This window comes from Eutrigla gurnardus (genome assembly GCF_963514095.1).
Source record: "Eutrigla gurnardus genome assembly, chromosome: 14".
In the NCBI taxonomy this organism is placed as follows: domain Eukaryota; kingdom Metazoa; phylum Chordata; class Actinopteri; order Perciformes; family Triglidae; genus Eutrigla; species Eutrigla gurnardus.
In genome coordinates, this window is record NC_139937.1 from 21,935,595 (window position 1) to 21,948,078 (window position 12,484).

Genomic DNA, 12,484 nt, shown 5'->3' on the forward strand with positions numbered 1-12,484 from the left:
ACAGACATCTTTTTGAGGGAAGTGAAAACTATCAAATATTCTTCAATAAGGTTAGAAATGGTTATTATTAAATCAAGCTGTATTTTTCACTTCACTGCCAGGCTAGTGAGCTAGACACATTTGTTTTTTCACCACCACCATGAATTTATTGTTCCAGAGTTAAACATTTAAGTGGTTTTCAACCCTGGAAGTGTGATTTTTAAGTAAATTGATAGACTTGATCACATCAGTGTTACTTTAACTCTGCAGAGAGCTCATTTATAAATCTTAAGTATCTCACTCCGTTGGAGACTCTGAGACGACACATCTAAGTTTAACAAATCACATTTAAGCTCCCGGGGATGAAAAACAAAGCTTTATGTTTTTAATGGATGAACGGTTGTTTGAAGCTGGTGCCATGTGGTCCAACATCGTGGAGCCACACTTCTCTGTGTAACAGTTTTCTTTAGTCTTTGCAATTTCCTTCTTTAAATGTTAATTTACTTTGTCAAACTTTTTTAATTCTCAGACAAAAGCTGGTCGAGGTGAAGAACAACCAACAAAGCAAGTATGTGAGGTTGGAGGAGGTTTTTACGTAATGAGGAAAGATGTATAATTAAAAGCTCATATAGTGTTTCAGATGTGCGATTGTTCAGTATACCTTCATTCACGATGTGTTAATATACAATGAAAAGGAAAAATAAATGTGGAAAATGTCTTCTTTTAATGAAATTCATTCTTAAATTAATTTTAAAACATGGAAGTGCAGATAGCCCGACACTAAAGGGAGTGAAGCTAACACCAACCAGAATGTGAAAAGCTGTATCTCAGCTGTTTAGCCCCGTAGTGTTAATTTAACTGTGATTGGTGATTTAAAGAAGGAACTCTGGCTCAGTGGGACACGTTTAACGATCAACCCTGAAACAGAAATCAACTCTGTGGGACTTTTTTTGTGTCGTGTAGAGAGTAATCTTGAAAGTTGAAGTTGCCTCTGAACGTGTCGCGCACCGACATCCCACTTTTCAACACAGAGACCCAACTTTAGTTTTTTACATTTAGAGTTTATTTCAGGGCTGAGTTGTTGCAGTCAGTCGATACGCTGTTTGCTGGGGTTACTTTCATCGAGAGAAAGGAGCTTAATCCATTACTTTCAGGGGCGAGAAGGTCATGTGTGTGTGTGCGTGTGTGTGTGTGTGTGTCACACACACACACAGTCCTTGGCTCTGCCCTCAGTCCTCACATTTGTGCTAACATAATCAATAAATTTAGTGATTTGTGGTTGGAGCAGTTGATTTTTGCGGGCTGGGCGGTGCGTATGGGTACGGGTATTAAAATGAATCTTGATAGGCGTCGTGTGTGAGCACATCAGAGTCTGGTCTAATAATAAAAACCCTCCTGTTTATAATATGACTGCAGCCTCGACGGCTCGTTCTATTCTTGGAAATCATACAAACGTGAGCAGGTGATCGGCTTTGAGTCTGTTGTTATCATTTCATTACGAAATAATTGGGTTAAAAATAATTTAGTTCTGTATGTTGCAAACAGATTTTTATGATTATTTATGGGTCATTTTGTTTAACAGGTAGAGTGCACTGGAGCCAATTAGTTTATTTAGGGTAACTTGGAGAATATTTTGAAGTTGAGGACTAGGTAGAAGTCGACTTCATCACTAGTTCATTTAAAGTTTCAGTTCACTTTCAACTTCTTAAAAATCTGACTTGTAGGTTCTGATTTTCTCTCTTTCTGAGAACTATAATTGACAGCATACACAGGGACAGCATTTTTGTCACTTTTCTTTCATGGAAAATTGAAATTCAACTGTAAGGTCATCATGAAATGAGTATTAAATCATTCCTTTTTCTCCAAAACTGCAGCAGCTGACCTCCTCTCACTTTCCCTCAGACAAATCTCAAAATAAAAGTGCTCCAGGTTACCAGATAAATAAAATGAATTCAGGTTTTTAAGGTTGCTCGTCCACAGACTACTTTTGTCTTCATGTCTTCTAAGCTCATGCTGAAGAACTTCCACACCAACGACATGCTGTGTGGCTGTGTTATGTGGAGGTGATGGTGACTAAATAAATAACAGATAAAAATATCAAACCATCATGCAGCATCCGGCCTCAGCTGACAGCGGGCCGGTTTTCGGCCGGTGGGCGATCGACCGGTGCATCTCAAGTTTACATTCCCTTCCAGGAACAGACCCATCCGCACTGCACACACCATTGGCCTACCAAATGGATGTAATACTACAACGCTGGCATGGCAGCCGGAGGAGGGAGGAGAGCTGCGTTTGATTCGTTGACCACAATGTTATGGAATTGATTAAATGCTGCATTCTGTGAAATGGCCCCCATACATCTTTCTTCAGACAAAGCTGCTGCAGCGATTGCCTGGGGTAAAAAAAAACAAAAAAAAACAACAACACAAGCACTAAAGTCACTGGGGACAGTTGCACAGTGAAGCATCCCACATTAATATTAGCACAAACTACAATGAGCTTGAGATGATTCAGCAGAACTGGGCTGAGTAATATTTGTCAAAACAGCATCATTTTGTGCAGCAGAACCTTGTTGGACCTGCATCGCTCTGATCTACAGGGAAAAGCTCTGCTAAGTGAAGGTATTTCATGTAGTTAATCTGGCCCCTGGTATTCTATCCATCTCGTGTCTCATAATCATTTCAAACCACCAGAAGAAAACAGACTTTAATTCACTCCATCTCAGCTCACAAACTTCATCTATATACATATGGATGCCAAAACTCTCCGTGCAAGCTTCATCAAAGTAATCCAGTCTCTGAGTATGTGACCTGTAATCCATCCTAAAGAATCTTGAGCACAAGGCAGGTAATGGCTTTATGAGATCAAGCGTGAGGTCAGAGTACTGTAAGTCTTTACAGGACTCTGCTGCACCGCGGATCAGAGAGCCTGGCATGCCACCCGGGGAACGAACCGCAGGCGTTTCTAAACATCTGACTAAAAGCCATATGGCAAGATAAATATTTACTCTGAGTTTGAACGGATACCCAGAAAACATAAGCATCTGTCGCCATGTGCATGAACAGTGCGCTTGACGATAGGAACACCGGTTCTCTCTCGCTCTCTGGCTGCAATATGTATGCATGCCATGGCAGCTTACGTCTCACCATCTCTGAAACACACTCAGACGAGTCAGGGAGGAGTTTACAGGAGATCTAGCTGAAGTGTGGTTCGCACACATGCACCATGCTGATCCCACTTAAGGCCTTTACACACCAGAGGTGTGACGAATAAAACAAACACCTCAAACGAGGTACAATTTGCAGGACTTTTTCAATAAAAGGTTGGAATATACTTTGTGCATTAGGAGGACCGACTAGCAGGATCCTACGGATCCAGAGCAGCGTCTGCCGGTCCGTCTGGTGTTTTATAGCCTAAGAGCAGCTATGTACTGAGTTTTCATCTAAGTAAGGTGAGCTGAGTGAATTTGAATTGCATAGAAAAATAAATTAAAAATCACGCCCCGATCCTGTTTGAATTTGACCATTAATTACACTTATGTTCAATTGAAAAGAACATGTTTCACCTCAATAAATACATTGTCTTTTAAATTGACACACGTGTGATTCATGCCACAATTCATACAGTATTGGATAAAACAAACCATGCGTATCTTCATCAGTATGTAACAAGCTTCCTGTCCCAGAGGACATTTAACAACTGTTTTAACAGACTGTGGAGTACTCTCATTGTCTAGTGAACTGACCTTTATGTGTTCAAATCAATGAAGTTTCCCTTTAAACAGGTGTGATGTGTAAGATCCGGCCTGAATGTTAAACCATCCACACGAGGAGCTAAAATTATCAACACAACGTGAAGCGCTGACAGTGTTGACGTCAGAGACGTCTATTTATTCTGCTGCAGAGATTTCTACTGAAATTAGGTACTCTAATGAGTCACTCTAGTCTGTCCTCAGTCCAGAAGGGGGACCCAACTTCCCACCTGTACTTGACTCATCGACTAAATAAGAAGTGGACGTAGTCACGGAGACGTCACCCGTTGGTTTGTAGACTACGGATTTGAAGCCTTGAGTTCGGCATTTTGGCCGTCGCCGTGTTGGATTTTTTGCAACTAGTGAAGGAAGTGACCATATTTGGAGTGTGGAAGAGCGACGGGTGGATCTGATGAACACTGGTTTGAGTATCCGCTGCTTTCCGGTCTGTTGGACTCTAAATGGACCATAATGTACTAAATGATCATCCTGCTGGTGGCCTTGGACTTGTACCGGTGCAGCTGCACCACTGCTGCAGAAGGAGCCCATGCTGCATGATTTCCTCCCAGCGAGTGCTTCTTGTAAGTCTACAGTGTTGCAGCAAAGTGATGGTTCAGAATCCAGAACAAAATTAAAACGGCCATCAGAAGAAGTCTGATCAGATTGGGGGAAATAAATCTGCTTGTACTGGCGACCTGTCCAGGGTGTACCCTGCCTTCGCCCAATGATAGCTGGGATCATTGGGCGAACGCGACCCAGAATACAGGATAAGCGGTAGACAATGGATGGATGGATGGAATCTGCTTGTGTGTGTGTTGACATGAAAAGTAACCTCGCGGTCCGCGTCTTATCTCATCTTTCAGCTCATTCATCTTTTCTCTCTATGCTCCTATAAATGCATATTCTATAACGCTGTTCTTTATATTCTCTATATTCCATATTACTCATTATTATTTAGTCAAAACATATTCACAACATTTGTTGTTTCATCTTTCAAAAACAATACTTTCACTGCAGTCACACACGGTTTGTCACACAGCTGCATTTCCACACGATGTAAGCCTCATTCCAAAGCCTCAACAGAAGTAAAAAAGAGACGTAGACTGGCCAACACACGTTTTTCTATCTACAGAACCAGTTCACATCCAGAAAGGACAGCTGGCGGACTGTGAGAACAACAACTGTATTGGATTAGAATGACAGACTTCTCCCGCCTGTGTCTCGTTATAATTTAAAAATTCAAATGACAAGTAATGGTAGATTATAATCTGTCAAAATTAAGAAAAAAGATGAAGTCCAACTCTGTAAATTTAGATTGTATAGTCAGCAGTAGGGGTGAACTGCTGCCCCCTGTCTTCTGGAGGACAGGTATTACACATTGCACCTTTAATATTGGAAAGATGATGAGCAAGAGCAGCTATGGGATCCACCAGATATGATTCCAACTTCCGTTTTTTATCCTCACATTTTTAAATATGAATTATTAGGCGTCCCCGTTGCATCCTGTATGGGCTGTGTAGTACGATCACACTGGAATAATAGTGCACTTCAGAGTCTTACATAAGATCACTTGAATTCTGAGAGAGATGTGAACGGACGTTATGAACCCACAATTACAGCCCACAACAGGAATCAAGGAGCTACTGAAAATCTACCAAAAACATTGTGATATTTTCACACTGGCATGCGAGTTCCATCGACACACATTATATGAATTGAGTACCAAGTTGTAAATTAAATGAATTATTTGTCTACGGACTGGCAGGTTAATATCAACATATTTTAAAGTCGTAGCATAAAGTATATGCTAGTATGCAACTGGGACATGGAAACACACCTTTAGAGGCAGCAAATCCATAAGACGGACGGTTTACTGTCCGGCTGACCACTCCCAGTTGACCTCATCAAGCGGTCACCAGGCAAAGCCAATTAGCTTGATGACACACAGGAACACCATCCATTAGAGAGGTGTTTCCAACGGTTCTCTCAGGGAGAAAAAAAAGAAGAAAAAAAAAAGGTTGCCGCCTTATTTAGCTCACCATTGATTAATTGTAGTGTTTCGGGTCAGACCTTCACCGTCCACTCTGGTACACAACGATTTAATCAACTGATGAAACCCTTGATTAACGTGTTAAAATGTGTATTTCAGCCTATAATGATTCATTTACGTCCAACTGTTTTTTTCCCCCAGTAAACTGTGAGGTCCTGCTATGTAGTCAAGTATGGTCCTTTAAATGCTGCTGACACAATGATTTAATGTAACCTTCATGACACCAAGAAAAGGAGAAGAAGTTTGTAAATAAATGTAGTCAACCCGCGAGGCAGGAATTCTAATTGAATATATATATATGCATATATATATATATATATATATATATATATATATATATATATATATATATATATATAAACACACACAAGAACATGAAAGAGAAGAAGAAAAGACGGCAAAACAAAAAAAGTGAAGTAATCAGAGAGAAAACAGACTAAGCTACAGTGATAAGTCATACTGAATGAGACGATGATGTCTGTGTGCAATGTTAGGTGTGTAGATGTGCAATGTTAGGTGTGTAGATGTGCAATGTTAGGTGTGTAGATGTGCAATGTCAGGTGTGTAGATGTGCAATGTTAGGTGTGTAGATGTGCAATGTTAAGTGTGTAGATGTGCAATGTTAGGTGTGTAGATGTGCAATGTTAGGTGTGTAGATGTGCAATGTTAGGTGTGTAGATGTGCAATGTTAGGTGTGTTGATGTGGATGTAGGCGTGAGGAGGCTATAAGACATGAAGAAACAATTCTTCCAGTTTTAGAGATACCTTGATGTTGTTTTACCTGATAAATAATGAATCCTCTTGAAAGGGCAAATTAATGTAATGCTTGTGCAATATTTCCAATTAATTTAATTGCAATTAAAAAATATATACTCATCCCAGTGAGTGAATATAGTGCAAACAAGGTTTTCTGACTCCTCATGTGTGTGCAAAATAAAACGCCATCAGGTGCCATCAAGCTCACCGCTGAGCCTGACGATCACAAAGCAAATCTAATCAATGTGAACCTCGTTACCTGCGCTCCCGAATTACAGCCTGCAAGCTGTTACGTTTTTCACGTTTCACCAGTCGAATGATTTGCATCAATTTCTTTGTTTTCAACATCGTGAGCCTAACAAGCCCTTCTTAAAGCACAGCTGAAACATATCCAGCTAACTGTTATAATTAGGTTTTCATTAGTTATGATGTGGGGGGAGAAAGTGCGTATTAAAATACTGCATAAATAATGTGGTGAATAGTTTTGTCAGCAACCTGTAATCACATTAAATCAGTCAATTGTTAATTTTGTTTAATCAAAAACTAATTTAAAGACAACATGTTTTGTGATGGTTGTTGAACTTTACGATTAGCAGAGTATTATAACCTGTGTTATGGAATGTATGAATAGCTGTGTGTGCCAGTGGAAGTTCCCTCTGGATACACTGAGATTAAACAATTCATTCTGGAAGCAAACAAACAAACTATCTGTGAACAGTCAGAGAAAATATAGGTCAGTGTCATTATCAGGAGCGACCAAAAAGGGGCTCAAGTGGAACGAGGTCAGATAAGGCTGCTTTTATTTTTTTTTTAGTGGCCACTCTGCCAAGCCCGTGCAAATACAGTGAATATATATATATATATATATATATTACATGTTTAACTCTTAAAATGGCATTTAAACATCCTAGAATCACATTTTGCGTTAATCTTAAAGATGACCATGATTCATAATGCCTCCTTGCATAATTAAATGATGAACACGTTTTAAAAATCATGCAATATTACTGTATTATTGAGTGTTTCTTAATTGCGATCCGCGTTATTATCCTATATCCTCCCACCTCTACTTACCCCTACCTGGGGTTTGACACTTCCTGCAGGAAGTGCACAGTGTGTGTGTTTATTGTGCTTTATTAAAGGGATTTTCATTTCAGTAAACAACTTGTGCTTCCAGGGTGTGATAAAAAAAAAAGAAAAAGTCTTGGCACATTGCAGTTCACGACAGAGCAGAGAGAAAAAAAAATTGGCATCATGGTTTTGTCTGTAACATCGTTGGCAAATTTTGACCCAGTTTCACATCCACCAAAGTCTCCATCTCCACTTTGACTCGCTGAACGATGGATAATCCGGGTGTAAAGTACGGCACAAGGGGGCTGTAATCAGAGTCTCTTTATAAATCATAAGCATGATTTGGGCAGAACATGAATTTAACCAATCAGTGCCATCTCATCCCCATTCCCTTTAAAAGGCCAGGTGCACCTAACATGAGCAAATGCACAGATAACCTATTTAACTGAGAGCTGCAGTGAGTAACAAGCAGAGTGTCTGCAGCTTGACAACACAAACGCTCCCGTTGGCCAAAAGATGAGTAGAGTGCGTCATGTTTAGTCGTGCACATGTGAATTTTTTGAACTATCGCCTGCTGCATACTCAGGTCTTCTCAGACAGTCTCAATGAAGAGATAACGCTGTAATATCACTGACGTCTGCGCCCCACGTTGTGCTGCGTGTAACATCAGGCCCTTTATTTGTGACATTAGAAAGTTAACACACAACAGTAGATTTAGATTTGAGTGGAGTGTAACGTTAATCTGCATGTGTTTGACTACTGTGATGGAAGCATGAACTATTGATGTCCGACGTTAGATTTAAAACATGTTTTTATATTATTTACTGAGATATAAGCACGATCTATGTGCTTGAACTTCATGCTCGAGACAATTCAACATCAAACCTGGTGCGTGACAAGATCAACGAGATAACAGTCAGAAATAATACATTCTATCGTGGAGACAATACTTTTGACGGATAAATGTGAAGGTCTCGAGGTTTTGACCTCTTTTTTTTACGATGACAAATCGCCGTCATTTCATATAAAACAACAGTCACACTCTTATATCAGGTTAGGCACAGCGTAATTACACCAACCTTACTGCTTACTGCTGCAGCCCTGTTGTATGAGACGCCTGTAATAACGGCTCAGAGACGGCCATTTTTACTCACTGCTGCCATAGCAACCTGCTCAAAAAAAAAAAAGCTGCCTGAACTGATGTTAACATGATTTGACAGGCAAGAATGTGCACGTGCAAGTGTGTGTGTGTGTGTGTGTGTGCATGCATGTGTGTGTGTGTGTGTGTGTGTGTGTGGGCGGGTGTTTTATCGAGAGTATGTACTTTTCTTGTGCGTCCATGTTGCCATGTCTGTGTGCTTCCGTGTGCATGCGAGTCTGTTTGTATGTAAAGCTCATTAACTCCTCAATGTGCCGTTGCCACGCTTCTTAGAGAGACTTAAACAAAAATGATAGTGGAGACGGCACTTAGTCTCCAGGCTCACCCACAAGGGTAGAAGGTTTGTGCATGTGTGATACCTAGAGTAAGCTCTGACTCATCACTGCAATTTATATATATTATATACAAATATATATTAAATTGTATAGGGGGGTTGTATCCGGTCCCAAAGCACATAATAAATAATACATGTGTAGAGCTTTGATAAGGATGTTGGTCAATAATTAGCCCCAATCCACTCATGCACTCATGTTTGGTACTAGCTTGGTTGGCATTAGCTGCACTAACGATGGGAGGTTTATAGGATTTGATTGTCGGGATAATATTTGGTTTTCCAGGAAGAATGAAAGATTTCATTTCCATCTCACAAGCTTTTTTTGTATTTGGTGATCTAAAAAGGGTTAGAAAGGCATTTTTCATTTCAGCTGGACTTTAAAAAGTGAATTCTGCTGCTTTCAAACTGGGTGTCCTCCTCATAAACGTGACCGTCGTGACAATGAGCGACGTTAACGTTTCACTTACCGCCTCCGTCGTGGCCTCATAAAGCTTTGCCCTCCCCAGAAGTTCATCCCAACCTGGGGGGCTGAATTCTTTGTTCCCTCTCTGACTCAGAGACGAGCAAAGTCATTGTCTGAAATATGAAAAGAGAGAGATTTAGGAGCCTGGCGCTGCTTGTCCACTTGCTTGTTTCCGAATCTTTACAACAGGGCTTGCAAGCGTTTTTTTTCTTTTTTCATTAATTTTTGACTTTATTAGATAGAGTAGGAATAGGCGATGAGAAAGTGTTATGTCAAGTCCTCTGCTGGAGTTGCAGATTATTCATCACCATTAGTCCATCTGGACAAGACGTGGCAAGATAAAGTGATTCCATTGCCAAAAATGTTTAATTAAAGCAGATATTTCAGTAAAAATACAATTATTCATTTCCTAATCATTGGAATTGTGTGTTTTTATGCAATAAAAGCATGTTTTTGGCTGGAAAGGCTTAATGTCAGGCTCTGCAAGGCCATAATTACAAGAATTAGAGGTTAAAAGTACCATATTTCCCCTTAAAGTGGCTCTGTTAACCCCGTATCTTCCGATCTACTCATCAGCTCGCTGTTGTAAAGAGAATGGGGTTTGCAACGATTAGCCGACGGCATGCTACATCAACAGATCAAGAGCAGTGCATGAAGCACTTGATAAAAATGTAACATCAGCAGTAGAAACATGCTTATTTCATCGTATATTTCATTCTGAGATTTAGTTAGACAGTTGACTTCTTTATCTTACATACAAGCACCCATGGCTGTGAGTATTGATCTTAGTTTTCGCTCCACCAAACTGCTGCTTCAGCAATAGTTTCTCTCTCAAGTATTTGCGAGCAATCCTTAAAAAAATCATGTTTCTCCAGCAAAAGTCTAGTTGTGTTATCTATATTCTAATCCTGCACCCCTGTTAAGGAAGCGTGGTTTATTCTTTACATGTCAATAAACAGGTGATGTGTAAATTAATGTGTGATGCTCCTTTTGACCTCTACAGCCAGTAGAGGTCGTAGCACCAACAACCCAAACCCACTTTGGCTCAAACATGACTGTCAATCACACAACCAGCTCTGCACCAAGCCTCCACTGCCCCCATCCTGTCCTCTCTTCTTCCCCGATCGAGCTGCAATTTGGTAAAGTAGAAGGTGATTAAGGAGATTAGTGTAACTCCAGACTGTCACCTCACATTTTCCCTGCTAACACCCAAAATAGCCTCTCAGACGGAGTGAAGAGTCTGTTATCCATTACAGCGACTGTAAGAACTGTCAACAACACCTATTTTTAAGATCGTCACCTCTTAATGCTCATTTGTATAATCATTTTTAACACGGCACACAAACTCGTCCCATTTATTTTGCATTCAAGTTGCCTAATGATTGTTTTTTTCAAAATCTGACTCGAGTCAAAATATCTGCAGGGCTTCTAGAACTACTGTGTGATAAATGAGACTAAATGAGATGCATATTATGTTTCAGAACGATTTAAAGTGAGAACCTGTTATAAACAAAACTTTTCTTTTCGACACAAAGTGGAAGTAAGGAGAAAATGGTTTTATGAAGTAGCTATAGTTTGAATATTTATTTAGGTATAACACACACTAAAATGATTAAGTGTAGCACATGCCGTCCTCATTCCCTCCATTACTCCTCATGTTTCTAACTTTCTTACCATATATTCAGCTAGTTTTATAACAAGACTCACATAAACTTAAGGTGCTTATTATGAATTTCTCCTAAGCAACATTTGTAGTGCAGTAGAAGAACTCAAGTTCAAGTTAAAACATTCCCTTGTATCTTTCTGCCAGTGGTAAGGGTCCAGAGCCAGATTAATGTGCTGCAGATGACTGACTTGGTAATTGACCTTCACCTGCGTTGAAACCCAATTAGACGGTCCAGTCTGCAAACCACGGAGGATTAAAGCAGACAGGAAAGTGATCGGACAGCTCCTAAGTGTCCTGGAAAACAGCTAAAAGGCAGGAAAATCATATCAAATGTTGGCCAGGGCATCATCCGCTAATTTCTACCCGCTAATACATCAAGTTATTTCGTACGTTGCACTATTATTTAAGCCATACATCTTGAGTAGATCATTATCACACAGACATGAAAATGTTCTTGGTGCGCCATCCATCTTCCCCTTCTTTATCTATTATCTAACCCTCTTTGTAAAACCCTCTGATATATTTTTTTTTTGCCAGAGTGCTCTTTTTGTAAAACAGAGCATCAGATTGGATTCCAGCCGGAGTTAATCAGAGATGCTGCACGGTGCTCGAAGATGACATGTTTCATAAGCGGGCTGGGAAATAACCATCAGCCTGCAGACAAAATGCTGGCAAATTTAAACAGACTCTGGGCCGTGCATCATCCAGCCACTTTGGCAGGCACCCAACCGTCATGTGATACAGCTTTTAGATTCTTAAAACAATCTCAGGCCTTGAAAAAGGGCAGCACATTTTACAGTACACGAGTGGTCAAATAAGTTATCTGCCTCTTGCTGGTAACATTGTGGTTCTAAGAGGGCCAAGCATAAATCTGCAGCTAACAGCAAACCCAGCAGTGACTGTGAGGAGGATCCAGCTGGTATGATAAGACGAGGGATTGGGCCAAACACTAATGAATCTCTTTGATACAAAATACATCTCATCAACCATTGAAATCACCTCCGCTTTGCTGCGATTGTTCTGCTACACTGGCTATGGAATATGGGCCAACTATTAAACTATATCAACTCACATAGAAGCACTTTTTTACTAAATCTAGGCTTGAGGGACTTAAAAAAGCCAAAACTGTGGGTTTATTTGGTCTTTAAGTGGAGTCTTTAACAAGGCGAAACACACCCACTGTGAGCTACAGCTTCAAAAGTTAAATATTTCATGTCATTTTATGATCCATTTCCCCATAACAATGCAGCGCTGC